The 26763-nt window shown below is 34.4% G+C and overlaps 2 pseudogenes; one reads left to right on the forward strand and one right to left on the reverse strand.

Moving 5' to 3' along the window:
- The first annotated feature begins 77 nt into the window (after nt 1-77).
- Nucleotides 78-26566, forward strand: LOC125865354 (probable disease resistance protein At4g27220; annotated as a pseudogene).
- On the reverse strand, nt 6259-10367 carry LOC125865006 (ras-related protein RABA4d-like; annotated as a pseudogene).
- Nucleotides 26567-26763: the final 197 nt, after the last annotated feature.

The raw sequence follows: 26763 nt of genomic DNA on the forward strand, positions 1-26763 counted from the left end.
ATTCCAAATTCTCTCTTTGCATCATTTTCCAACCTTTACTTCCCAGTAACTAAGAAAACCAGTCAAGAAGAGATTATTAGAAAGCAAGCAAAAAAAAGAAAAAACCAATAGCAGAGTTCAGACTTGATAGTTGAAAAAAGGCTTATTACTAAACTATACTAGCGATGGAATTCTTATCTATTTTTGTGGAAAAAGTCACAGGTTGCTTGATGCAGCCAGTTGTGCGAGGGATCGGGTATTTATATTACTACAAGAGCAACATCAGATCTATGGATAAAGAATCTGAGAAGCTGAAGAATATCAAAAGTGAGGTGCAGGAAAGAGCGGAAGTTGCCCGGAGAAACCTACAACGCATTTCACGCAATGGCGAGGCTTGGTTAACTAGTGTTGATAGCACTACTGAACATGTGGAAGCTGTAAGGCAAGGTACAGCTGAGGTTGAAAGGGGTTGCTTTTATGGTTGGTGTCCAAACCTGAAGTCACGTTACTCGATGAGCAGGAGAGCTAAGAAAATTACACTGGAGTTGATTCAACTTCAAAATGAAAGCAACAGGCCTAATGTAATCTCCTTTGATCATCCAGTTCAAAGTGAGGCTATACCTAGTAACTATGGTGAGGTGTTTGACTCCAGAAAATTGAAAGAGGAAGAGGTCATGGCAGCTTTGAGAGATGACGGGGTCACTATGATTGGGATATGTGGTTTGGGAGGTGTTGGTAAGACAACACTGGCTGACAAAATCAGACAAAAGGTGAAACAAGAAAGGTTGTTCAAAGATGTCGTCATGGTAACTGTCAGTCAACAACCAGATTTGAAAAAAGTTCAGGGTGAGATTGCAGAAGGACTCGGGCTGAAATTAGAAGGGGATAATTTGTGGAGTCGTGGAGATCGGCTGCGTACAAGGTTAATGGATCAGAACAGCCACACCCTTGTAATCTTGGATGATGTTTGGGAGGCTCTTCATGATCTAGACAAACTTGGAATTCCCAGCGGTAGCAACCACAACCATCGGTGCAAAGTGATATTGACGACGCGATCCCGAAATGTTTGTGAAGTAATGGAAGCTAAGAAGATCATTGAAGTTGGAACATTATCTGAAGAGGAAGCATGGTGCCTTTTCAAGGAGAAAGCTGGTGATTCAGTTGACGTTCCTTCTATTCATGGCACAGCAAAAGAGGTCGCCAAAGAATGCAAGGGGCTGCCGCTTGCAATTATTATAGTTGCAGGAGCACTTAAGCGTAAAACCAAGCCTTCGTGGGAGGATGCCCTTAGACAATTACGTCGTGCAGAAGCAAGAAATATCCCTGGAGTGCATGAAAAGGTGTATGAATCTCTGAGGCTAAGCTATGATCACTTGGGAGAAAATGAAGCAAAGTACCTCTTTTTGCTTTGTTCTTTATTCGAGGAAGATAGTAATATTTGGACCGAAGAATTGCATTTATTTGGAATGGGGCTTGGCATCTTTTCGGGAATTGAAAATTTAGAAGATGCAAGAAATAGGTTGTCTCTTCTGTTAGAAATATTGAAAGATGGTTTCTTGTTATCCCAAGGTTCAGACAAAAATCATGTGACAATGCATGATGTGGTCCGTGATGTGGCTATAAGTATTGCGTCTGAAGGAGAGCATAACTTTATGGTAAGTCACAATGTTAACTCGGAAAAGTTCCCAAGTAGAACTTCTTATGAGCATTTCAGTCACATGTCAATTGTTGCAAATAAATTTGATGAGCATCCTAGACCAATAATTTGCACAAAACTGAAGCTTTTAATGTTGAAACTCCGTTTTAAAGATCCATTCAAACTACAGGACAATTTTTTTGATGAAATGAGTAACCTCAATGTCTTGAGCCTGAGGGGACACAGCTATGAGCAGTCCATTATACGTTTTCCAGCATCCATTCGGAGTTTGTCAAGTTTGAGGACTCTGTGTCTGAGTAATTTAAGGTTGGAAGACATATCCTTCATTGGGGAACTTGTCGAATTAAAAATTCTGAGCATAAGAAATTGTGAGTTAGATGAGCTGCCAGAGGAGATAGGAAAATTGACCAAGCTAATTAGGTTAGAGTTTTGGAATGAGTGTATAAAACTTAAAAGGATTTCAGCAGGGGTCTTATCAAAAATAGCTCAATTGGAGGAACTACATATGCTGGGAGTAAAAGATTTGAGTGATGTGATCTACAGTAACCTTGGCCTTCCCTCCAAGTTGACACGGTTCACTTTTGTTATGGTTGTAGCTTACCCTGGGATTTCAAGCATTTATGACTACGACAAGAGTATTCGTTTAGATGTCACGGAGACTGCCCCATTGGGTGATTGGATCTGCCAACTGTTGAAGGAGAGCGAATTTGTATATTCATACGGAGAGGGCTCTAATAATGTGTTGACGGAGTTGCAGCTGAATGAATTTCAGAATGTGAAATGTCTCGGCCTCAATGATTGTGATTCAATGACACATTTATTGAAGACAACACATGAAGTAATCAAGTTCCCCAATTTATATGAGTTGAGCATTCTGCTTATGCATTGCCTGACTCACTTTTGCAGTGACAATGTTGAGCGCATTGAGTTCCCTCAGTTACGGAAAATGTACTTATCGGAGTTACCTGCGTTCCAGAATTTCAGGCCTACAGCCAACAACTCAAATCCTCTTTTTGATGAAAAGGTTTGCTTCTTATGACCAAAATGTTATCTTTTATTTGAGCATTAAAGATATTTACTTAAACAAAGTCTATTGCTCAGATATATCCTTTTTGTCTAACTAGTAAAAAAATAATTTTAAATTAATTTTTTTAATTTGTTATTTAAAAAATCCATGTAAGGCTATATTTGATATGATTTTTGTGACTTTTTTTATTCAACGGTTAATTTAAGTTTTAAATATCTCCCTTATAAATATATTAACTTATCATTATTTGAGTTTCATATTCTCATTTCATCTTTTTAGTGTGAAAATAAATAGATATGGAAAAGGAGAAAAAAGGAAGAACAAATTTTAAGACTATTTTTTTTTTTTGCAGCTATATTGTAATTTATTTTTTGAAAAAAGGTCAATAATACCTTACTGACCTAAAATGATAAAAAATGCCCTCAATTTATAGTTTAGTCCAAAAATGTTCTTGCCCTCACTACTTTAGTAAGAAAATGTTCTTGCCATTGATAGTTTGTTCTGGAAATGTTCCTATTGTTACTACTTGAGTCAAAAATATTTCTTTCCGCATAAATATATTATTTCTTTTCTTTTTGAACAAATCTTATTCCTATTAAAAGATATTACTTTTAAAGTACTCTATTATTGTTTTCTTTATTTTAAAATTACTTTAACTATTAAAAATGTACCCTTTATACTGATAATATATATCTTATATATAAGATCATAGTAAATCAACCTTTAATTTTTATTTTGATATTTATAATAAAATAAGAAATCTTTTTAGTATTATTTTTTTCCAATTGAAGTAGAATTAACATTTGCTAATAAAAAAAAATATCATTAGGAAAAGAATGTGTATGTTCAAAAAGAAAATAAATAATATATTTATTTGTCAATCAAATTGGTGCATATATACATCTACCGTCTAATTTATGGTGCATATTTATCATTTTCGTTAAACCATTTATATTTATTTAATTAAAAAGTATATAATAGTAATTTTTTAATTTAAAAAATGTCGCGTGATTTTCAAAGTTATCTCTACCGCTCTAGACTCAGCCCAAATGGAAAAAAATATTAATGTATTTGATATACTAAAAAACTTTATTAAATATGAAACAAGATCATATACAATTTTATTTTATTTATATAGATATATGGCTTTTTAAAAATATATAAATAAATGTGTGTAATCACTTTTGGCTTCTCCACTCAATAGCTCCAACTGTATCTGCAACAAAGTTTGATACTTCAAATATAGTGATTTTTTAATTTCAAAAATGTCATTTGGCTTTCAAAAATTATCTCACCCTTTTTTGACCCCTCTAGACCCAGCCCAAACGGAAAAAAAATACTAATGTATTTGAGATACTAAAAAACTTTTGTTAAATATGAAACGAGATTATATACAATTTTTTATATATATATTTGGGTTTTTCAAAAATATATAAATGTGTGTAAGCAGTTTTGGCTTGTCCACTTATGACCTAGGGTTTTTCAACAATGCTTGATACTTCAAAGCTCGTAGGTTTCTTGTCCCAACCTAGAAGTGATATACATCAGTGGGGGTTACAGCATAAGTGCTATATGCTCTCACCAACTTCCAATTGACTACTTCACCAAACTTCAAACATTGATTGTAAAGAATTGTGGAAAATTGAGAAACTTGATGTCTCCATCCGTGGCTAAAGGTCTTCTGAATCTCCAAGTGTTATCCATAGACAACTGTGAATCAATGGAAGAAGTGATCACAAAAGGGGAAGGAACCATGACCGTATTTCCCCTGTTGGAAGAGCTGGAGCTTTGCAAGTTGCCTAAGCTGGGGCATTTCTTTCTGACAGAGCATGCTCTTGAATTTCCATTTCTCAATAACGTGTATATTCTCGGCTGCCCTGAAATGAAGACGTTTGTCAAACAGGGAATATCTGTGAGTGCACCGAGTCTAGAATGGGTGAAATTCAATAATGTGAAGGTGAAAGTAGATGATCTGAATAAACGGATACAGCAGAGGTTCAATAACAAGGTATGTCTTATTCCGCTAGCTATATAAGTAATTGCTACATATTCTAAATAGGTTCTACTGCTCTCTTTCCGTTTTAGATACTTCATCAACTTTCTTGTACTTAATAAGCTAGTCATCTCTCTCTTCTTTTGCATTCTATGTTTCCTGCAGGAACAAGAAGCTTAGTGAATACGTCGAAGCTAGTGATGATGACGAAGTTAGTGATGACTACGAAGCTAGTGATGACGACGAAGCTGAACCTAGTCATGCCAGAAGTTAAGAAGCTGGTAGGAAAAACTCAATGAAATAATGCAAGTAAAACCTTGAACATCACCTATTACGTATGCTCATGATGGAGGTAACAAGCAGAGGTGGATCTACATTATTGTAACCTATCGGTTCATGTCAACCCACTAACTATTGCCCATAGATCTTGTATATGTATTAGTAATATCTACAAAATAGTTGATAGTGACATAAACTTGAGGTCACTGTAGGATTCTCTGTAAACTTTAAATTTGGAATACGCCTGTGGTTCTATATTCTTCTTTCAGTATATTTACCAGCTAATATGTAGATTTATTTTATCATGTCATCTTGCATTCTACGTTGTTTTGTAAGATTGATCACATTACAAGATGATTTTTTTTGTTGGAATGAGTAAACCATTCCGCCTTTTCCAGCATTCATTCGGAGGTTGACAAATTTGAGGATGCTATGTCTGAGTAATTTATGGTTGAATGACATATCCAACTTGTCAATTTGGAAATTCTCAGTTAGAAGAGGTTCCAGTGGAGAAAGGAAAATTGAACCAATCTAATTACGTTAAGAGTTTTTGAATAAGCATAGAGTACTTAAAAGTATTTTACCATCGGTTTTATCAAGACTAGTCCGATTGGAGGAACTATATATCATGGGAGTAGAACATTGTAGTTAATCCACCTCGAGGGATCTGAAATCCTTATCGTGGTCGACTGCACTGACATTGTAGTTTGTAAAAGGTTTTCAGTGTGTGTAATCTTGAAATGAAAATTATGTTGCCTTTCTTCTGTTGGTTAGGCATAATTGTATAGACTTTTACCTTGTATAAATTTCTGTACGTATTCGAATTATATAACGTAGTAACTAATTACCTTCATTGTTGCTTTCTGCCAGGGCATACAGTCATGCCCCATCTAATTTTATTATCAACCATCGATGTTCTCGAGCTCCCTAGACCTTGACCCTAGCAGATAATGTCTCTTACGAGCTCTTTTTATCATTCCCGTTCACCATGCTAGTGTTTTTGTAACTTCGATGGAGCTAGGATTTTGAGTTTATCAGTATTATGTTCTAGAAAAGTAAGCATAGTAGATTCTGGATAAATTGTTTATACGTATTAAGTGAATTTTTAAACACAAATACATGACAGAACCCGCAGACAGGGTTGTAGCTCCGCCCCTGATGCCCAGTGAACAATTTAATGAACTGTATACACAAATAGCTAAACAAACTATCTAAATCAACTTCATCATCAACAACAATTCCCTATTCTACATAAAACATAAAACATTCCCAGTAATATTATGATTTCGAATAAATAAAAAGACCTCCAGAACTCAAAAAAAATCATGACGACATGCAGCAGCCACCACTATTCCCACCAGAATCCGAATCGTGGCCAGGAACAATGATCCTGGTTCCCTTTAAAGATTGTGACTTCCCATAATCAGCTCCCGGAGCTGCAATAAGCGTATTCTTGCCAATGATTTTATAAATTTCTGTTAAAACTGTCATGAATGCACCCTCGACGTTTGTGGATTGAAGAGCTGATGTTTCCATAAAGAAGAGATTTCCCCTTTCTGCAAATTCTTGAGCATCTTCAACTGGTACAGCTCGAAGACTTCCTAGATCACATTTGTTCGTGATGAGCATTATAAGTATGTTCTTGTCTGCGTGACCTCTGAGTTCCTCCAGCCATCTAGCCATATGATCGAATGATTGGCATTTTGTTAAGTCGTAGACTAGCATCGTGCCAACTGCACCTCAATAATATGCACTTGTTGCTGCTCTATACCTGAGAGAGAAATGAGAGATGATTCATTGAGTTACAACAATTATCAAATTGGCTATGTGGCTGTAACTCTTCAAAAGCAGATCCTTCAAAAGTATAACATTTTTGAGGATCCCAGCAACATTTTTCCCAAGAGTCCGAGCAACATAGCTTGAGAAGGTAAATGTTTACAGACAAAAATGGGATCTAGGGAGGGTAAGATGTATGCAAACCTTACCCCTACCTTTGCGGGTGTAACATCCGACAATTTGAAGTGGCTTTGAAGAAGCTTGAAATTGGAAGTAGTCATTTTTGGAAAAATTCAGAATCTGGAAAATTTTATAAGTGTGGAAATCAGTGAGTTTTTGGCCAACTTTGAGTAGTCGTAACTTCTATCTCAGGATTATTTAGGAGTAGTTCCAGTTATGATTGTGAAGCTTGTGGAATGATCTTTCCAACGCCACCGAGTTTGCTCGATTCCAAGTTTTTATGAGCGAGTTATGCCCTTTGAAAGTTGGGGCAGTTGGCAGGGAGTCCGTCCGGAAATTTAAGGGCATTTTGGTCTTTTCACAAATCTTTTCTTTTGAGGTTATATTGTTGTGTTAGGCTGTTTGTGGATCATTTTTGTTCCATTTTAAAAGAGAGAAAGTTAGGTTTCTTGAGAGTGAAGAAGAGAAGAAGAGGAGAAGAAGAGGAGAAAGAGGAGATCAACAAGTTTCCGTCGTGGAATTTCGTCGGGGGTGATCCCTATCAAGGTATGTGAGTTCTTTAGTGTGGGTTGATCCTTTCCCCCACACACCAAGCTCATTTTATGATTTGAGAAAAGATTGGATTTGTTGTTGAAGTTGTTGAAGTTGTTAGTTGTTGTTGATATTGTTAGTTGTGTTGTGGAAGTTATTGTTGGTTGTGGGACATGATTTGGTTGTGTTCTTGAGCTGAAATCTATTGTATATTGAGGGATGTTATGATCCTTAGTGTTGGTTGGTTCATACCCCCACACACCAACTCGTTTTTAATTCCAAGAAAAGATTTATTTTGGTTGTGTAAGTTGTTGGTTGTGTTGTTGAAGTTCTTGCTGATTTAGGACAGGATTTGGTAGTGTTTTTGAGTGGAATCCACTGTATGTTGAGGGGTTTATGACCCCAAGTGTTTGGGAAAAGAACCTTTGAAGTTAAGAGGGTTTAGATTTGGCAACATGAAGGAGAAAAGTCAGGCAGCTTGCATCTGGGAACAAAATCTGATCTGTTTTCAGAATTAATTTCGAAATTCTTCTTAAGTTTAACTGTCTTAAATTATTCCTAATCATCATGGGGTCCTTCCAAACACAAATTATTACCCTTGAATTCATAATCCAATTCAAGGAGAGTTAGTTCCAAGTCAAGTAAAGTTAGAAGTCAAGTGATGTTAAGAGTTAAGTTTAGAAGTGAAGTAAGTCAAAGCAAGTTTTTAAAGTTGTTCAAGAGTCTTTAGTGAATGTTTTAGCTTCATTTTTTTTAGACTCGAGTTTCAAGTCAAGTCAAAAGTTAAGAGTTTCATGTTAAGTTAAGAGTTTCACATCAAGCCAAGAGTTCAAGTAAAGTAAAGAGTTTAAAGTTGGGTTCATTTCTCAAAGTTATTAAGGAACTATGTATTCCCAAAGAAGTTTTAAAGAAATGTTTTTACATTTAAACAAGGTTGGAAACTGAGATTTCCAAAAGAGCCTTCGGGCTAGTTTTTGAGTAATTATCTCATATCAGCAGGAAGAAATATGTTTTTAAAACATAAGAGCCAGTACATTTTTGGGAGTAGTATCGAGCACCGAATTGGGGGAGCGTTCAAAGAACCCACAGCCCCCATAGAACCATGTTAGCCACTATGGGTAGAAAAGGATCATACTTTTTAGATGAATCCTTTTCAGATTAGACTAGTGGATCCATTAGGCAGTTCAGGTCTTATACCTTTGGCTGGGTATAAGATGCTCTGGCAGCGTGAGGTCGATCGCTGTATCATCACTATAGCTCTCATGTGATAGTTGTCGGTTAGAGAAACTACATAGCAATTATTGTATTTTCATACACAAAGATTATTGTATTTTTATATACATCAGTTCATTGCATTTCTATATACATTTCAGGCTTATTGTATCTTTGTATACACACAGAGTTTATAGAATGTTTTAAACAGTCTTTCTTTATATCGCACTTGTTTTAAATTGCCATATATTGAAAGAAGTCAGTCAGGTTGAGTTGAGTTGAGCCAGGTAAGCTATTCAGTTTCTTCCAGATTTCCTTCTAGCCTTTGTTGCTTAGTTTTCCAGCTCGCATACTCGTACATTCCATGTACTGATGCCAGTTGGCCTGCATCGTTTGATGATGCAGATTCAGGTACCCCGGATCAGCATCCTGCACGTCGTTGATCCAGCTGAGCACTCCAGAGTCAGTGGTGAGCCTCCTTGCATTCCGGAGGACTCAATTATTTTGTGTTCTTAGTTTTTGTTTTATTAGGATGTTGCGGGGTCTGTCCCAACATCCATCTCAGTATTTTAGAGGCTTCATAGACAGACAGTCAGTCAGTTAGTTTTGAGTCTCTCATCTATATATATATGTAAATATTCTATTTTGAGATTCGAGTTGCCTTTATGGCCATATTTTATCAGTTAAGTTGTCTTATGACTTTGCATTGCATTGAGTTATTATGTTGGGTTAGGTTTCCGCTGAGTTAAGAAAGCCAGGCCAAGGGTTCGCTTGGAGCTAGAAATGGTCTCCAGGTGCCGGTCCCGCCCAGGGTGTAGGCTCGGGGCGTGATAGCGGGGTAGAGAGGTTGTTTCCAACAGACCCTCGACTCAAAAGAGATGAATTGTAAGTCAAGAAGAAACATACATATTGAAGTCTAAATCACAATATAAACCACTCTTTAAGAAGATTTATCACAAAAACAAGAACGTCTCAAATATCTCGAACAAGTTGGGATCAACAATATGTAGTCTAACTAATAACCATGTCGTTCCATTTAGGCTCATCTCGGACCAATACTACACAAAATAAAATATAAAAAGCACTAGGATTTCTCTATATATTTTTTTATACCTTTGACAAAACTAGACAATTCCAAGAAATAGTAAACGTACTAACTCCCAAAACGCCTCAATCCCAAGCAAGTTAGGGTCGGCTATCTAAATCTTCGCTAACCAGGTCATTCCATTTAGGGTCATCTCAAACCAATATTACACAAAAAATAAAAAGTACCAGAAATTCTCTATATTTTTATAACCAAATGACTTCCAAAAAAACAAAGGACCTAAAGTAAATGTCCTAACATGCCTAACACATAATTTCAAACTAATTAATGTCACCTGCACAAATTTTTCGCTAAATTTGCATGGATTGTGTGAAAAAATGAAAAAGAAAGACAACATCTCTGCATAAAAATTCGCTAAAGGGAACCAAACATAGAAAAATTGAAAAATTAAACTGACCTTTCTTGTCCCGCAATGTCCCAAATTTGTGCCTTAACGGTTTTGTTATCAACAATTAAAGTTTTGTTAGAAACTCAACCCCAATTGTAGCCTTTGAATCTAAACTAAATTCATTTCTTGCAAATCTAGCCAATAATTGAGATTTACCAACTGCGGAATCTCCAATTAAAACAATCTTAAAAACATTATCAGTTTTTGATTATAATGATCTGCATACAAATTCGAAGACATTATAACCCGAAAAAATTCCCCTTCAACCCAAAATTTGTATGAATGTATCTTCCAAATCTCCGGATTTTAGCGTATGGTTGAGAATTAGATATGTGTTGATCAAAATTTGTATCGGAAGAGATACAAATAAATGATCAAGATCCCCAGTAAATATGGATATGAGCAAGATCAATTTCTCATAAATTTAAATTTATGTGTGGAATTTAGAATTTGCTTCATACATTCATAGGAAAGATGAAAAATTGGAAGAAAAAAAAAAGCAACAATTACTTTTCCCATTTTACACTGTCAAAGAAGAATAATAGTATATGGAATTATGAGAGCTTCACTACTTTAAGACTTTAAAATGCTATGATGTGGTCCGTGACTTTGCTATATATATTGCTTCTGAGGGCAAGCATATATTTATGGTAAGTCACGATGTGAACTCAGAACAGTTCCCAAGTAGAAAATCTTACGAGCAATACACTCATATGTCAATTGTTGCAAACAAATTTGAGGAGCTTCCTAGACCAGTTTTTTGTCCAAAACTGAAGCTTCTAATGTTAAATCTCCATTTTAGATATCCATTCAAATTACAGGATGATTTTTTTGATGGAATGAGTGAACTCAATTCCATAAGCCTGAGTGGATATCGGTACTCCATTCCGCCTTTTCCAGCATCCATTCAGAGGTTGTCAAATCTGAGGACACTATGTCTGAGTAATTCAAGGTTGGATGACATATCGATTATTGGCAAACTTGTCAATTTGGAAATTCTCAGCATCAGAAGTTCTATGTTAGAGGAGCTGCCTGTGGAGATAGGAAAATTGACCAATCTAATTTTGTTAGAGTTTTGGGATCATAAGCAAGGAGTACTTAAAAGGATTTCAGCAGGTGTCTTATCACCACTAGTTCAATTGGAGGAACTACATATGGTGGGAGTAGAACATTGTAGTTACTCCACGTTGAGGGAGCTGGAATCTTTATCGAGATTGACTGCACTGTCATTAATTGATTGTTCCGAAGATGTGATTTACAATAACTTGGGCCACCTCCTTACCTCCAAGTTGACACGGTATGCTCTAAGAGCTTCCAAGAATCTGCTGTTTCCCACGATACTGAAATCATGGACAAGTACAACAGGATTATGGTACTCGAGGTCCGTGAGACCACTCCATTGGGTGATTGGATCCGCCACATGTTGAGGAAGAGTGAATTTGTAGTTTCAAATGGAGAGGGCTCCATGAATGTTTTGACTGAGTTGCAGCTCGATGGATTTCAGAATGTGAAAGATCTCCGTCTGTTTAATTGTATTGGTTACCACCATACTTTACTCCTGGATGAGTACAACAGGACATATTCATTGAATATCTCTGTCTGTCAGAATAATATTCCGTTCCCAAACTAGAAAGACTGGAGTTAAGAAGCTGTTTTTGTTGTCTACAGTATCTTTTTTGTGTGTCACTGGCTGCAGGGAGTTCTGATGAGGAAGAGGAGATTTCTCGAAGTACACACATCCGACCAGTGATCAAGTTCCCCAATTTAAACTACTTGGATCTTGGTTGTCTGGATTGGTTCACTCACTTTTGCAATAACACAGTTGAGGGCATTGAGTTCCCTCAGTTACGGGAAATGCGCTTCCGCTCTTTTACCTAAGTTCCAAAATTTCTGGCCAACAGCCAACAACTCCATCACTAGTTCAAATCCTCTTTTTCATCAAAAGGTTAGCTTCTATTTTTTATTACTATTAGTTTATGGATATGTGCATTGTACTTGTGTCCCATGAAATTTTTTATAGATCCATTAGAACGACTAAAACTCTATAAAAAAACATGTATAATGAGTAATAAAATGCAATAATTACAAATTAATTTTTTTAAAGTTTGATAAGAAACATCAAATGAGTGGCATATTTTAATGTTTAAAATTAATTTGTTTTAAGGAGCCAACTTCAGATTATAAAGAGAAAATTTCAGAAATAGCAAAAATAGCTCTATAGCTATAGTTTCGGTAATTGCGCTCCATAGCTATAGTTCTCTTTGATAAGGAGGTTGTGGTTTGTATATTTCGCTTGCTCATTTGTATATTTCGCTTGCGAATATACAAGCAAGGTAAGTATATACAAATGGAAGCGCTGCAGTTTGTATATTTTGCTTGCCCATTTGTATATTTCACTTGCGAGTATACAAACAGGATAAGTATATACAAATGGAGGCAATGCGGTTTGTATATTTCACTTGCCCGTTTGTATATTTCGCTTGCGAGTATACAAATAGGGTAAGTATATATAAATTTCATATTTATACAATTAGGAACTTTTCATAAATCCGGCTGTATATCTCGCTTGTCATTATACAGACAGGGTAATTTATTATGATTTTTTCATAATTCGTATACAAATAGCTAGGGTAATCATTTACAAAATCTAGATTTATACAATCAAAAACCGAATTATACTAATTCTAGATTTATACACTCAGGAAACCAAACAACAAAATTTTACAAAACTGTAGCTACTGATTAAAAATAATAGAAACTATAGCTATGTTACATAATATACTCTAGATGTTTGTCATTTCACGTTTTTTTTCCAATTATAAACTTTGGTTAGTACTTAGCAAAGTTCCAATAAAGTCATAAAATGCTAATTTGAGCCCAAATAAAATACAGACTCACTACAATTAGATATTCATAGAAAATTAAATTAAAGAAGTCTAATAGAAGATAAAACACAAAAAAGAAAAGAAAAAAAAATCAACATACACATCTTTCTTATGACTTGATTCATAACAATATAAATGGAAAAAAGAAATACAGAATTGAATCATAATTTTTCGAGTTCTTGTCGACATGCCTTCTCCCATAACCAATCAAATTTCAAGAGTCCTCTTCTTCAAATTAAACTAAAGCATGAAAATAGTACAATAATGATATAAGTGTTTCACTACTTTAGCAATAGAATGAAAAAGAGTAACTTTTGATTATGTCAATCACCATCAATTAAATATCTGCCTACCATATATAGTTGATTACATAGTATCAGTGTAGGATCTTCTTTAATTGTCTTTACCATATATAGTACTTATCATGTAGAGTTTCTTGTAACCTTATGAGGAGATATCCTTAAAGCACTGGGTTTACGTGAAACCATGATATGTTATTGTCAGTTAACTCGGAGTGTAATATAATCCAAGCTTGATTTAAGATGAGATATGATTCGTTTATGCAGGTTTCTTGTCCCAACTTGGAAGTGATTTCTATCATTGGGGGTGAAAGCATAAGTGCTCTATGTTCTCATCTCACCAACTTCCAATTGCCTACTTCAATAAACTTGAAACATTGGTAATATATTTTTGTCATAAATTGAGAAACTTGATGTCTCCATCAGTGGCCAGAGGTGTTCAGAATCTCCGAAGACTAAAAATAAATTACTGTGATTCATTGGAAGAAGTGATCATAGAAGAGGAACAACAAGGAGAAGAAATCATGACTAATGTGCCCTTATTTCTTCTATTGGAAGAACTGGAGCTTGAAGGACTGCCTAAGCTGGGGCATTTCATTCTGACAAAGTGTGCTCTTGAATTTCCATTTCTCAGAAAGTGAAGATTGTTTCCTGCCCTGAAATGAAGACGTTTGTCCAACAGGGATCTGTGAGCATGCTGAGTTATCGAAAGTGTGAACAATGATGATGAGGTGAAAGAAGTTGATCTCAATAAAGTGATGTTCAATTCTAAGGTTTGTCTTTGTCTTGTGCTGCTAGCTGTATAACTAATTATTGCTCTCTTTCAGTTTTAACTAGTAAATAGTATAGTAATATTCAGATAGTTATTTCTGTTTGTCACTTAAAGCAACATTTTTTAATTTTTCACTTGCTGTTACCTTGATGTAAGATGAGATATAGTTCATTTTTGGATTTGTACTTGAAGAGATGTTGAATTTTCATCCCTTATACAAAAAACAAGGCCTTCAACATTTGCAGGTTTCTTGTCCCAGCCTGGAAGAGCTATCTATCGAAAAGGCTAACAGCATAAGTACTCTATTCTCTCACCAACTTCCAACTTCCTTAAGCAAACATGGAAAATTGGAAGTAGATAGTTGCAGAAAATTGAGAAACTTGATGTCTCCATCAGTGGCCAGAGGTCTTCTCAATCTCTGGAAACTAAAGATAAAAAATTGTGAGTCAATGGAAGAAGTGATCACAGAAGAGGAACGAGGAGAAGAAATCAAGACTACTCAGTCCTTATTTCCCCTGTTGGAAAGTCTGAAGCTTCAAAGGCTGCCTAAGCTGGGGCATTTCTTTCTGACGAAGCATGCTCTTAAATTTCAATTTCCCAGAGAAGTGAAGATTGATGACTTCCCTGAAATGAAGACGTTTGTCCAACATGGAAGATCTATGAATACACCGAGTCTCAAAAGTGTGAACAATGATGATGAGATGAAAGTAGTTGATCTCAATAAAGTGATGTTCAATTCTAAGGCCAACTTCAGCAAACTTGAAATGTTGTATGTATCGAATTGTGGAAAATTTATAAACTTGATGTTTCCATCAGTGGCTAGAGGTGCTTCGAATCTCCGGATACTAGATATTAAAGACTGCCAATCAATGGAAGAAGTGATCACAAAAGAGGAACAACAAGCAGAAGGAATCATGACCTTATTTCCCCACTTGAAAAAGCTGGAGCTCCGCAGGTTGCTTAAGTTGGGGCATTTCTTTCTGACGGAGTGTGCTCTTGAAATTCCATTGCTCATCAGACGAGTGGCGATTGATGAATGCCCTGAAATGAAGACGTTTGTCCAACAAGAAGTATCTGTGAGTACACCGAGTCTCGAATTGCTGAACAATGGTTATATGGTGAAAGTAGATGATCTGAATATATGGACACAACAGAGGTTCAATCCTAAGGTTTGTCTTTTGCCATTTGCTGTATAACTAATTAACTCTAGTTCTTTTCCGGCTTAACTTAATAGTAATAGTAATATTCAGATAGTTATTTATATTTGTCAATTGAAGCAACTTCCTTCTACATGCCCCCAAATATTTCCAATTATAAATCTCAAGTATCAGCATATATAGTCTTTTAGCTTTCAAGTAAATTTTGTGCTTACTAAGCTAGTCAGCTCTCCTCTTCTCCCAGGAACAAAAGGCCAGTCAAGGCACTACTGATGGCTACCAATCTGAAGCTAGTTATGGTGACGAATCTGAAGCTAATGATGGTGATCAATCTGAAGCTACTGATGGCGACAAATCTGAAGCTAGTGATGACCATGAATCTGAAGCTACTGATGGCGACAAATCTGAAGCTAGTGATAACCATGATTCTGAAGCTACTGATGGCAATGAATCTGAAGCTACCAACGGCGATGAATCTGAAGCTACCAAGTCTCAAAAGGGTGAACCATGATTTTGGGGTGAAAGTAGATGATCTCAATAAAGTAATACAGAAGGCATTTAATTCTAAGGTTTGTCTTGTGCCACTTAATAACTAACTAACTATATTTGTTGTTTTATTTAAAAATATATTTTAGATTGGTTTAAGAGTCGCCACTTAATTTTTAAAAGGAAATTAAGAAAACCGATTTTTTTCAAAAGATTAAAAACAGAAAATCTAATGAAGAATAATTAAGGGGGTTCGAGGTTCATATTAGCATTTCGGGAAGGGTTTGAAAGCACCCGAAATGCCCGCTAATACGCGGTTATCCGATAATTAACTATTTGGCTAAAATAATTTAATTTGACTTAAATTACAAAATTGAATTATTTTAGTTAGAACTATTTTAAAGGGGGAAAAGGGAAGTACTTAAATATTATCTAAGTGAGCTATCTTATAAAATTATTTATTTAAGTCTTGCTAAGATATGACTGGTTTAGTTAAAAAAAATTTAAGGCGAAATGGACGTTTTTCGGGGATTTGAATTTTTTCAACCTTAAGATTGATTCTAACAAATAAACACGTGATAACAGTAAAAATAGTTAGGGAAAGAAAAATTGGGCCCAAGTATGATTTTTTTTGTTCGCCTGGACCAATACTTGGGCCCATTTTCATTTTGGGCCTCTGGCCCATTTTCATTTTGGGCCTCTGGCCCATTTGAGTCACCTGCACCTGTCTTATACTAACGTAAAACAAATATTTTTCTTTGGGCCTCAGGCCCAATTTTTCACCTGTCCTAAATTCTAACAAAATAATAAACAACATAAAAAATGGGCCTTCTTTGGCCCAATAAATACAAAATACAATTGCCGAAATTTAGGAGGACTTTGGCCCATTTCTTGTAACATCCGACATTTTGAAATGGCTTTGATGAAGCTTGAAATTTGGAAATAGTCATTTTTGGAAAAAATTTTTAAAAAAAAATCCGGAAATTTGGCTGTGTGGAAAAAACATGAGTTTTTTGCCAACTTTGAGCAGTCGTAACTCCTAGCTCAGGATGAGTTAGGAGTAGTTCCAATTATGGTTGCGAAGCCCTTGGAACGATCTTTCCAACGCCGCCGAGTTTGCTCGATTCCGAGTCCGTATGAGGGAGTTATGACCTGTAGAAGTTGGGCAGTTGGAAAGGAAATTCGTCCGGAAATTTAAGGGCATTTTGGTCCTTTCGCAAATTATTTATTTTGAGCTCTTATTGTTGAGTTAGGATGATCTTTAGGATCATTTCTTTTATCCCATTTTAAAGAAATAGAGTTAGGGTTCTTGAGAAGAAGAAGAAGAGAAGAGTAAGAGAAGAAGAGGAGAAAGGAGATCAACAAATTTCCGTCGTGGATTATCGTCGGGGGTGATCCCTAAAAGGTATGTGAGTTTTTTTTTGTGTGGGTTGATTCTTTCCCCCACACATACCTAGTTTATAATATGATTGAGAAAAGATTGGAATTGTTGTTGAAGTTGTTAAAGTTGTTGAAGTTGTTAAAGTTAGTGAAGTTGTTAGTTGTTGTTGATGTTGTGGTTTGTGTAGTTGAAACCTATTGTATGTTGAGGGAATTATGATTCTAAGGATTATGACCATTGGAAGTTGATTCACCATTAATTCGCAGCAAATTTCTGGGCTGACGATTTCCCATCTACGGGACTGACCTACGGACCGTAGATCGATCGACGGTCCGTACTGGTCAACCGTCAATCTGGTCAGAAGTTGGGCTCTGTGAGGCATCGATCTACGGACACGATCCACGGTCCGTAGCTCGATCCACGGACCGTAAGTCGGGACCGTAGTTCAACACTTAGTCATTTCTTTTCACGGAATTCTGGGGAAGTTTCTGACTCGATCCACGGACCTGCAGTACGGACCGTAAGTCTATCTACGATCCGTCGATGGCGTCCGTAAGTCACACCTGTGTCACCAGAAATCTAAAGTCTCAGCCAAGTTTCCCCATCCCTTTTCTCACATTCTCAAGCAAGTTCCAAAGTATTATTACCTATGTTTTATGGTTGTTTCCGACACTCCATAGTGTGTCTAAGAGTTCAAGAGTCCCTCCATAACATGTGATCGAACACCTTGAATTCATAATTCCGATTCAAGGAAAGATAGTTCCAAGTCAAGTGAAGTTAGCAGTCAAGTTAAGTCATGAGTTTAAAGTTGAGTTCGTTCTCAAAGTTATTAGGGAACTATGTATTCCCAAAGAAGTTTCAAAGAAATGTTTTTTTTTACATTTAAACAAGGTTGGAAACTGAGATTTCCAAAAGAGCCTTCGGGCTAGTTTTTGAGTAATTATCTCATATCAGCAGGAAGAAATATGTTTTAAAAACATAAGAGCCAGTACATTTTTGGGAGTAGTATCGAGCACCGAATTGGGGGAGCGTTCAAAGAACCCACAGCCCCCATAGAACCATGTTAGCCACCATGGGTAGAAAAGGATCATACTTTTTAGATGAATCCTTTTCAGATTAGACTAGTGGATCCATTAGGCAGTTCAGGTCTTATACCTTTGGCCGGGTATAAGATGCTCTGGCAGCGTGAGGTCGATCGCTGTATCATCACTATAGCTCTTATGTGATGGTTGTCGGTTAGAGAAACTCCCACAGCAGTTATTGTACTTTTATATACATCAGTTCATTGTATTTCTATATACATTTCAGGCTTATTGTATCTTGGTATACACACAGAATTTATAGCATGTTATAAACAGTCTTTCTTTATATCGCTCTTGTTTTAAATTGCCTTATATTGAAAGAAGTCAGTCAGGTTGAGTTGAGTTGAATTGAGCCAGGTAAGCTATTCAGTTTCTTCCAGATTCCCTTCTAGCCTTTGTTGCTTAGTTCTCCAGCTTGCATACTCGTACATTCCATGTACTGATGCCAGTTGGCCTGCATCGTTTCGTGATGCAGATTCAGGTATCCCAGATCAGCAGCCTGCACGTCGTTGATCCAGCTGAGCACTCCAGAGTCAGTGGTGAGCCTCCTTGCTTTCTGGAGGGCTCAATTATTGGGTGTTCTTAGTTTTTTTGATCTTGTTAGGATGTTGCGGGGTCTGTCCCAACATCCATCTCAGTTTTATTTAGAGGCTTCATAGACAGACAGACAGTCAGTCAGCTAGTTTTGAGTCTCTTATCTATGTATATATGTAAATATCCTATTTTGAGACTCGGGTTGCCTTATGGCCATACTTTTTAAGTTAAGTTGTTTTTGAAATATTGCATTGCTTTGAGTCATTCTGTTGAGTTGGGTTTCCGCTGAGTTAAGAAAGTCAGGCCAAGGGTTCGCTTGGGGCCAGCAATGGTCTCCGAGTGCCGGTCCCGCCCAGGGTGTAGGCTCGGGGCGTGACATTTCTGCTACTCATTTTCAGCCTTTTGAGGCCACTGCTGATCGTTTCACTTGGGTTTTAACCCAAATAATAGTTTCCTCCCTTTCGCAACATGAAGGTTGACCCAAGGAGAATCGAATGCAAAGGGGTGGGGAGTCCGAGTGGACTCAACATAGGAGAGTGTTCATGCAAAGAAGATAAAAAAAAATGATTAGCACAAGTGAATTAAACAAGTAGGAGTCGATATTTAGAAAAATAAAGCAACTCAATGTAGCAAATTAAATTGGTCAGATATTTGATATTCTAATAACAACATATTCCTTGTTGACTAATTTAACACTAATTTGTCTATAAAGAATTAAAGCATTAAACTTTATGCAACATAGAATAATTAAAACATGAAAGAAAATAATCAGATCTTTCAGATAACACAATCAATTGGGTATTATCTATCTCATTGAACCAGAATGTCAAAAGGTCTTAAGAAATCACAACAAACTTTTTCATAACATGTAAGGGGTTATTATAAACAATTGGAAGCTACTCTAAATAAGCGGAAGCTACTACAACAATTTATATTAAAACAAAGGTAAGAAACTAATATTACTACTGAACACACAATGCAAAGAATCTAAAAATATTGGAGTTACCCGATCCGGAAATAGACAAGTTCAGATTCATGGATTATAGGATAACAAGTGCATAATTAAGAGAAATACACTTGGATTTGAAAAATAAATAGAGGGGTAAGCATGAACACTAAAGAAAATATATGAAATTTCCTCCATGTAAATCTTAAACAAATATTCAACCAAACGAAATGACCTTATACAGATTTGCATTCACAAATGATCAAGTGGGTAGGTGTTCACCAAATCAAATTTCGAGAGATAGACCAAAACAAACGAACATATTGATGTCCATATTATAAAGTTGATGGCAATTCAAGCCATAATGAGAAGACATACTTAGAGAAATTAAGAAAAAAAAAATGCCAATCAAACTTAAGACAATATTAAAGCTCTAGTTAAGACTCAAGAAATTAGACCAAATGTACTCATAACTATTGTAACTTTCAAGATGAACAATTTTCAGATTTTAACATAAGCATATGATGTTTCTAGGTGTACCAAGTAATATAAGTGAGTAATCAAAGAAGCAAAATAATCACAACCCCAATTCCTACAACTTAAGTCATATCAAATGTATTCGGCTAGTCATTTAATATGAGGGAGGAAAATGTTATCCTCTTTATTTTAAAACCAATCTATATATATTCATCAGTGCAAACAAATATCAACAACCTTTCAAGAGGGTACGTTGAGAAATACAACCTATATCGAATAATCAGATGCAGTAAACTCGGCCAAATGCAACATGTAATTCGCTTAAATACGACAACTACTCAGCCTCAAATCCATCCTAAAAGACACAACTATAAACAACAACAACAATAACAGGTAGAAGCAGCTCCAACATGACATCGACAGGAAAGAAAACAGCCATCAACAGAGTGTAAAATAACCAAAATACTTAATAAACTCATTCAGAGTTGACTTAACTTTATGAGAACAAGCTAAAGAACACTAACATTTCGAATCAGACGGGAGAGGACATCAGTCCAAAACATGAGCAGACAGAGAAGAAAACAGAACCAAACAACTATCAAAACTCGAGTTGAAACCGAAAGAACAGTAAACTACTCGGATAGAATTAAAAGGAGACTCATCTTGCATTTCAGAACAAAACCAAGCTATATCGAAACTAAGACATGAATTTAGAATAGCAGTTCATACCTTCATTGACAAAACTCATAACACTCTTAATTCTAAAATGAACAAAGAAGAGCTAAAGCGTAAAAGAAAATCATTTTACCTCTCTCGGAGCAGCGAGCCGGGACGATGAACTCGAGCAGAACTTCCACCACCACAATGCAAATTTTGAGAACTTCGGCGAGTTCGGACGGTGCGTGAAAGAAGAAACAGAGCTCAAAGAAACTCAAATCCCTTTGGATGCTAATCGAGAATGCTTTTTGTTCAAGTTTTGACTCTCTATTTGTGACCTTAGAAAATATTTTCTCTATAAACTATCGTTCTCTAATCGAGAAACGCGTGCCTGCCGCGACTGGGACGATCTGAGAGAGACGTTGAAGAAGACGACAAAGGACGCAGTGTACTGCCTGCGTCCCTCGCTGCTTTCCGTCTATTTCCCGTTGTTTTTCCGTTTGCTGCTGCTATGTTGATGCGTACAGCTGCTGGTCATTTTTTTTTGGAATAAGTCGGTTGGTACATGTTGTGGTAAGTTGTTGTAATGTGTTTACTGTTGTTGTCGGTTGTATTGAATGGGTATGGGCTGGTTTTTTTTTGGAATTGAAAGTGGGTTACATATTGCTAAAGGATTGGGAGTTGGGTATTGGGCCGGTTGGAAAGAAAATGAAGGCCCAAAATTGGTCTTAAGATAGGTTGAAGGTGAAGTTTAAAGAGTGGCTAGATTTGTAATTAGAGAATAGCCAATAAATTGATAATTTAGCCGATTAAATTAAGAATGTAGCCAAATTGAATTCATTTGGTAAATTCGGCTAGTAATTAAACAGGACAAATTAAATTAACTAACGAGCTTCTTAATTTTAATGAAATAAAATAGTTGATTTAGTTATAAACTAAATAATTAAAATATAAACTATTATATAATCAAAATTAATTAACCAAATATTTAATTAAAACAAAATCTTTTTGAGACTATTTTCAAATATTCATAAAATATGTTAATTGATATATACATAATTATGACTCCGAAGCTAGGAAGGCAATAAATAAAGTACTCGATGAAATAGTCTTGGGTTATAACTATTCCTCATCAGTCTTTGAACCAGATTTACCAGTAGATGGTCCATTTAATAATGCACCACCATTGCAGCAACAACAAAATCAGCATCAACAACCTTCTCCGGAGGATGATTGTCAAGAATTTGGACAGTAGCGCTTTCACATAACATATTCCTATTTGAGGGTATGTAAGTGAAATTGGTGTGTTTTCTTAAATAGTTTATAAAATCATGTTATCATTCATTTTGTCTTTTAGATCCAAGTGAAATGCTTATATTTATTGTCTGTTGAAATAAATATAGAAATTTTCTCTCTTGTGTAACTGATAGATAATTCATATATGAGTGAAATTTATCAAAAGAATGTTTATTCATCTGGCAAGAATGGAATTTCTGACATTGAATTCTGACTTAAATATCTTCAGCCTCAACTTCAAGGTTATTCATGACATTTCATATCATTAGATAGATATTCACGAATTATTCATCAATTTGAGCTTGAACTTTCCCCTCTCATTTTAATTATTCATTACATACATTTGTTAATACAATCTACTCCATACTGATTTGAAAAGTTTATACTGATTGAGATATATTGTTCACAATATTCGAGAACTAGTTTTTTTAAAAAACATATGATTCTTCTAGCAAAGTTCAAGGTATATTTTAATTTCTTTCTTAACATAAATTATTTTTTGACTTCTTTGATTATCATTATTTGAGTTTCTTATTCTTATTTATTTTTTTTCTTTCATTTCTTAGTGTAAGAAAAAAACTTAAAACTATTTTTTGCGGTTATATTAAAATTTAAAACTATTTTTTCAGCTATATTGTAATTTAGTTTTTGTATTTGAAAAATAAAATTGGATCATCTATAATAAATTTAACAAAAATATTAGTGAAACATAAATAAATTTGAACATCAAAATAATAAATTTAAATTAGTCAGTGAAAAAAAATCAAAAATTGTGGAGGTGGATGAGAGTAATGGAGTAGTATTAGGTGGATGGAATCAAGTCAACAATTTGATGACAGACTTGTTCCTAGATGTTTCATTTTAAAACACGAGTACACCACTAAAATAAAAAATAAGAAAAAAGTATATCAAGTGGAAATTAATTCCTAATACCTCAAAGTTGTGCAAATATCTTTTGGGTTTCGCACCTCATATCCGGTATCTGAATTCACATGGATAAAATATTTCTTATCAAAGGCATGTTACTTGAACTCGAAATATTTGGTTAAAAAAGAATACTAATTATCATTCTACCACAACTTTCAACTTGGTTTCAACTAACAAATTTGTTGTCCAACTTTGAGTGTGTACAAGTAGACATTTAAATTTATATAAAATTGAACAAATAAATATATTCCTCTTACTTGACATCCTATATGACAATTTTGTGTCTAACGTGCTACGTGTTTTATGTCAAGTAAAACATGTGTGTCTACTTGTTCAATTTTATACAAATTTAAGTATTTACTTATGTACATCAAAAATTAAAAGGCATAGATGTGATCTACTGAAATCAAATTAATTGATATATTTATGTATTATATCTTTATTTTTTGATCGAAAAAAATATTTGGGGTGGGTGAGAGTTATTATGGAATAGTACTATTATGTGTAAATTGTTTAGCCACTTCCAAAATAGTAGAGGTCCATGTCAGGTAGAGTTAATAGTAGTACCTAACCCAAATCCGTGCAATTATTAACTTTCAACTTCCTCTCTTCTATTCATTTACTCTCAAGTCTCAACCTATTTTCACTCTACATTTGCTTCCTTGTAACAAAAAATTTTAGTGAAAATGTTTCCAAAAAAATACTTAAAATATTAAAAAATATATATATCATTTTATGATTAGAAGAATGTCAAAAAAATATATTAATTTTTTTTATTAATAATAGAAATTAAAGACCAATATATATAAGTTTTTGGGGTGGGTGAGAGTTATAATGAAATAGTACAATTATTAGTCAAGAAGACCAATATGAGATATAATATTGTACCTAATATCTCAAATGGTCACTCAACTTTGAGTAGTTTACTTAGAAAGTCACTCAATTTTTAGTAGTTTACTTAGAAAGTCACTCAACTTTGAGTAGTTTACGTAGAAAGTCACTCAATTTTGTTTTATCACTCAAAAGTCACTCATCTATTAATATTTCACTTAGAAAGTCACTGAACTAATGATATTTTACTTAGAAAGTCATCCAACTAATTTAAATAATTTCTTCATTAAATTGTGTTGAAATACAATTTCATTTTAAACTAATTTTTAAAAAATAAAAGAATGCTCAATTTAACTATTTTATTGATTTTTGTTGAAATATTTTTTTCAAAAAATAATAAAAGATCGCTATTGTGCATCTTTTTTATTACTCCTTTTGATGTAGTAAAAGATTTCTATTTAAAACGTATAGTGCAATTGACAAATTAAAATTAAAACTTACAGTAGCATTGCTTATAATTTAATAAGAAATAATAAATGATTGTTATTTTTAATGTACAGTAGCAATTAAGAGAAAAAATTGCTTTTCTGTTCTCGCAATTGTTTTACTGGAATTAAACATGCTAAAAAATGTTATTGTTCGTTTTTCAAAAAAATTGTAATTCAATAACTAAAGAAGGTCAATAAAAAAGATAATAAAAATAAGTATCTTATTATTTCTTTAAAATTTTTTTTAAATAAACATTAGATTTTAACAAAATTTACAGACGAGTGAAACCCAAATTATTCATTGAATTAAGAGAAAATGGGCATATATACTGCTCAACTTTGCGATTTTGAGCAAATATACCTCTTGTTAATAAATTGGTGCATATATATCTACCGTCTAATATATGGTGCATATTTATCATTTTCGTTAATAAATTTATATATAATTTTATTAAAAAAATATATAATTGTAATTTTTTAATTTAAAAAATGTCATGTGGCTTTCAAAAATTATCTCTACCGCTCTAGACTCAGCCAAATGGAAAAAAAAATACTAATATATTTGAGATACTAAAAAACATTTTTTAAATATGAAACGAGATCATATACAACTTTTTTATATATATATTTGGCCAATTAAAAATATCATATATATATATATATATAATATATATATCACCTCAAAGTTGGATTACCATTTTGCCCTTATCTTACCCCTAAATCTATTTATTTAATTAAATATTAAGTAATAGTTATATTTAAATTCATGCATCAACCAAGATGTTAATGCAATCATATATTCATGTAGCTCGACTTAATACAATCATATATTCATGTACCTCGACTTAATGCAAGNTATATTTTTATATTCTTCATTTCTTCTATCTTTAGGATATAAATATAATCAAGGTAATCCCAATTTATATTTATAAGTAATTGTTTTGAGGGTAAGCATGTTAAATCCCGCAGAATATTTTCACAACTAGACCCGTAAAAGAGTAAGTCTTTGATAAAGATTTATAGTTATGTATTTTTAGTTGTTTGATAATCATTTATCTTTTTAAAACAACATGTTTGTACTTTTTCATTTTTATATGTAATCTCAAATGTTTATGAAATCCATGTACTTAACTATTACAGAGAGATACAAAAATTAGTGCACAAGTAAAAATAAAATAAAAAATAATGTAAAGTAAAAATTAGTGCAAATGTTACGTTGAATTTTATTGTATTAGAATTCATATTTAATTTTTTATATACAAATCCTTTAATATATAGTTCAAGAAACTTAGACTTTGCTTTGAACTTAGCGATGAATATATGTACGCTCCACTATGATATATTTACTTATATAAATTAATTAACTTTTCTAATGTCAATTAGGGGACAAATGTGCGATGCACATTCCGAGGACTAGTATAAATAAATGTGTGTAACCTAGTTTTGTTCCAATAGCTCCAACTCTATCTGCAACAATGTTTGATACTTCAAAGCTCGCAGGTTTCTTGTCCCAATCTGGAAGTGTTAGATATTTATGGGTCTAACAGCATAAGTGCTCTATGCTCTCACCAACTTCCAACTGACTACTTCACCAAACTTCAAACATTGGAAGTATTGCATTGTGGAAAATTGAGAAATTTGATGTCTCCATCAGTGGCAAAAGGTCTTCTGAATCTCCAAAGTGTTATGCATAACAAATTGTCAATCAATGGAAGAAGTGATCACAAAAGGAGAAGGAATCATAACCTTATTTCCCCTATTGGAAAAGCTGTATCTTAATTATCTGCCTAAGCTGGAGCATTTCTTTCTGACAGAGCATGCTCTTGAATTTCCATTTCTCAAGGAAGTGCATATTAATCGCTGCCCTGAAATGAAGACGTTTGTCCAACAGGGAATATCTATGAGTACACAGAATCTAGAATGGGTGATCTTCGATTATGAGAAGCTGAAAGTAGATGATCTGAATAAATTAATACAGCAGAGGTTCAATAACAAGGTATGTCTTATTCCGCTATCTATATAACTAATTGCTACACATTCTAATTAGGTTCTACTACTGCTCTCTTTCCGTTTTAGATAGTTCGTCAACTTTCTTTAACTTAATAAGCTACTCATCTCTCTCTTCTTTAGCATTCTCTGTTTCCTGCAGGAACAAGAAGCTAGTGATGACAACGAAGCTAGTGATGACGACAAAGCTGAACCTAGTCATGCCAGAAGTTAGGAAGTTGGTAAGTACTCAATGTAATAATGCAAGTAAAACCTCAAAACATCACCGTGATGGAGGTAACAAGCAGAGGTGGATCTACATTGTTGTAATCTTGATGTGCTCGGGCTCTCAAGACCTTGACCCTTGCGGATAATGTCTCTTACAAGCTCTTTTTATCATTCCCATTCACCATACTAGTGTGTTTGTAACTA

The sequence above is a fragment of the Solanum stenotomum genome, chromosome 5 (assembly GCF_019186545.1).
Source record: "Solanum stenotomum isolate F172 chromosome 5, ASM1918654v1, whole genome shotgun sequence".
Taxonomy (NCBI): Eukaryota; Viridiplantae; Streptophyta; class Magnoliopsida; order Solanales; family Solanaceae; genus Solanum; species Solanum stenotomum.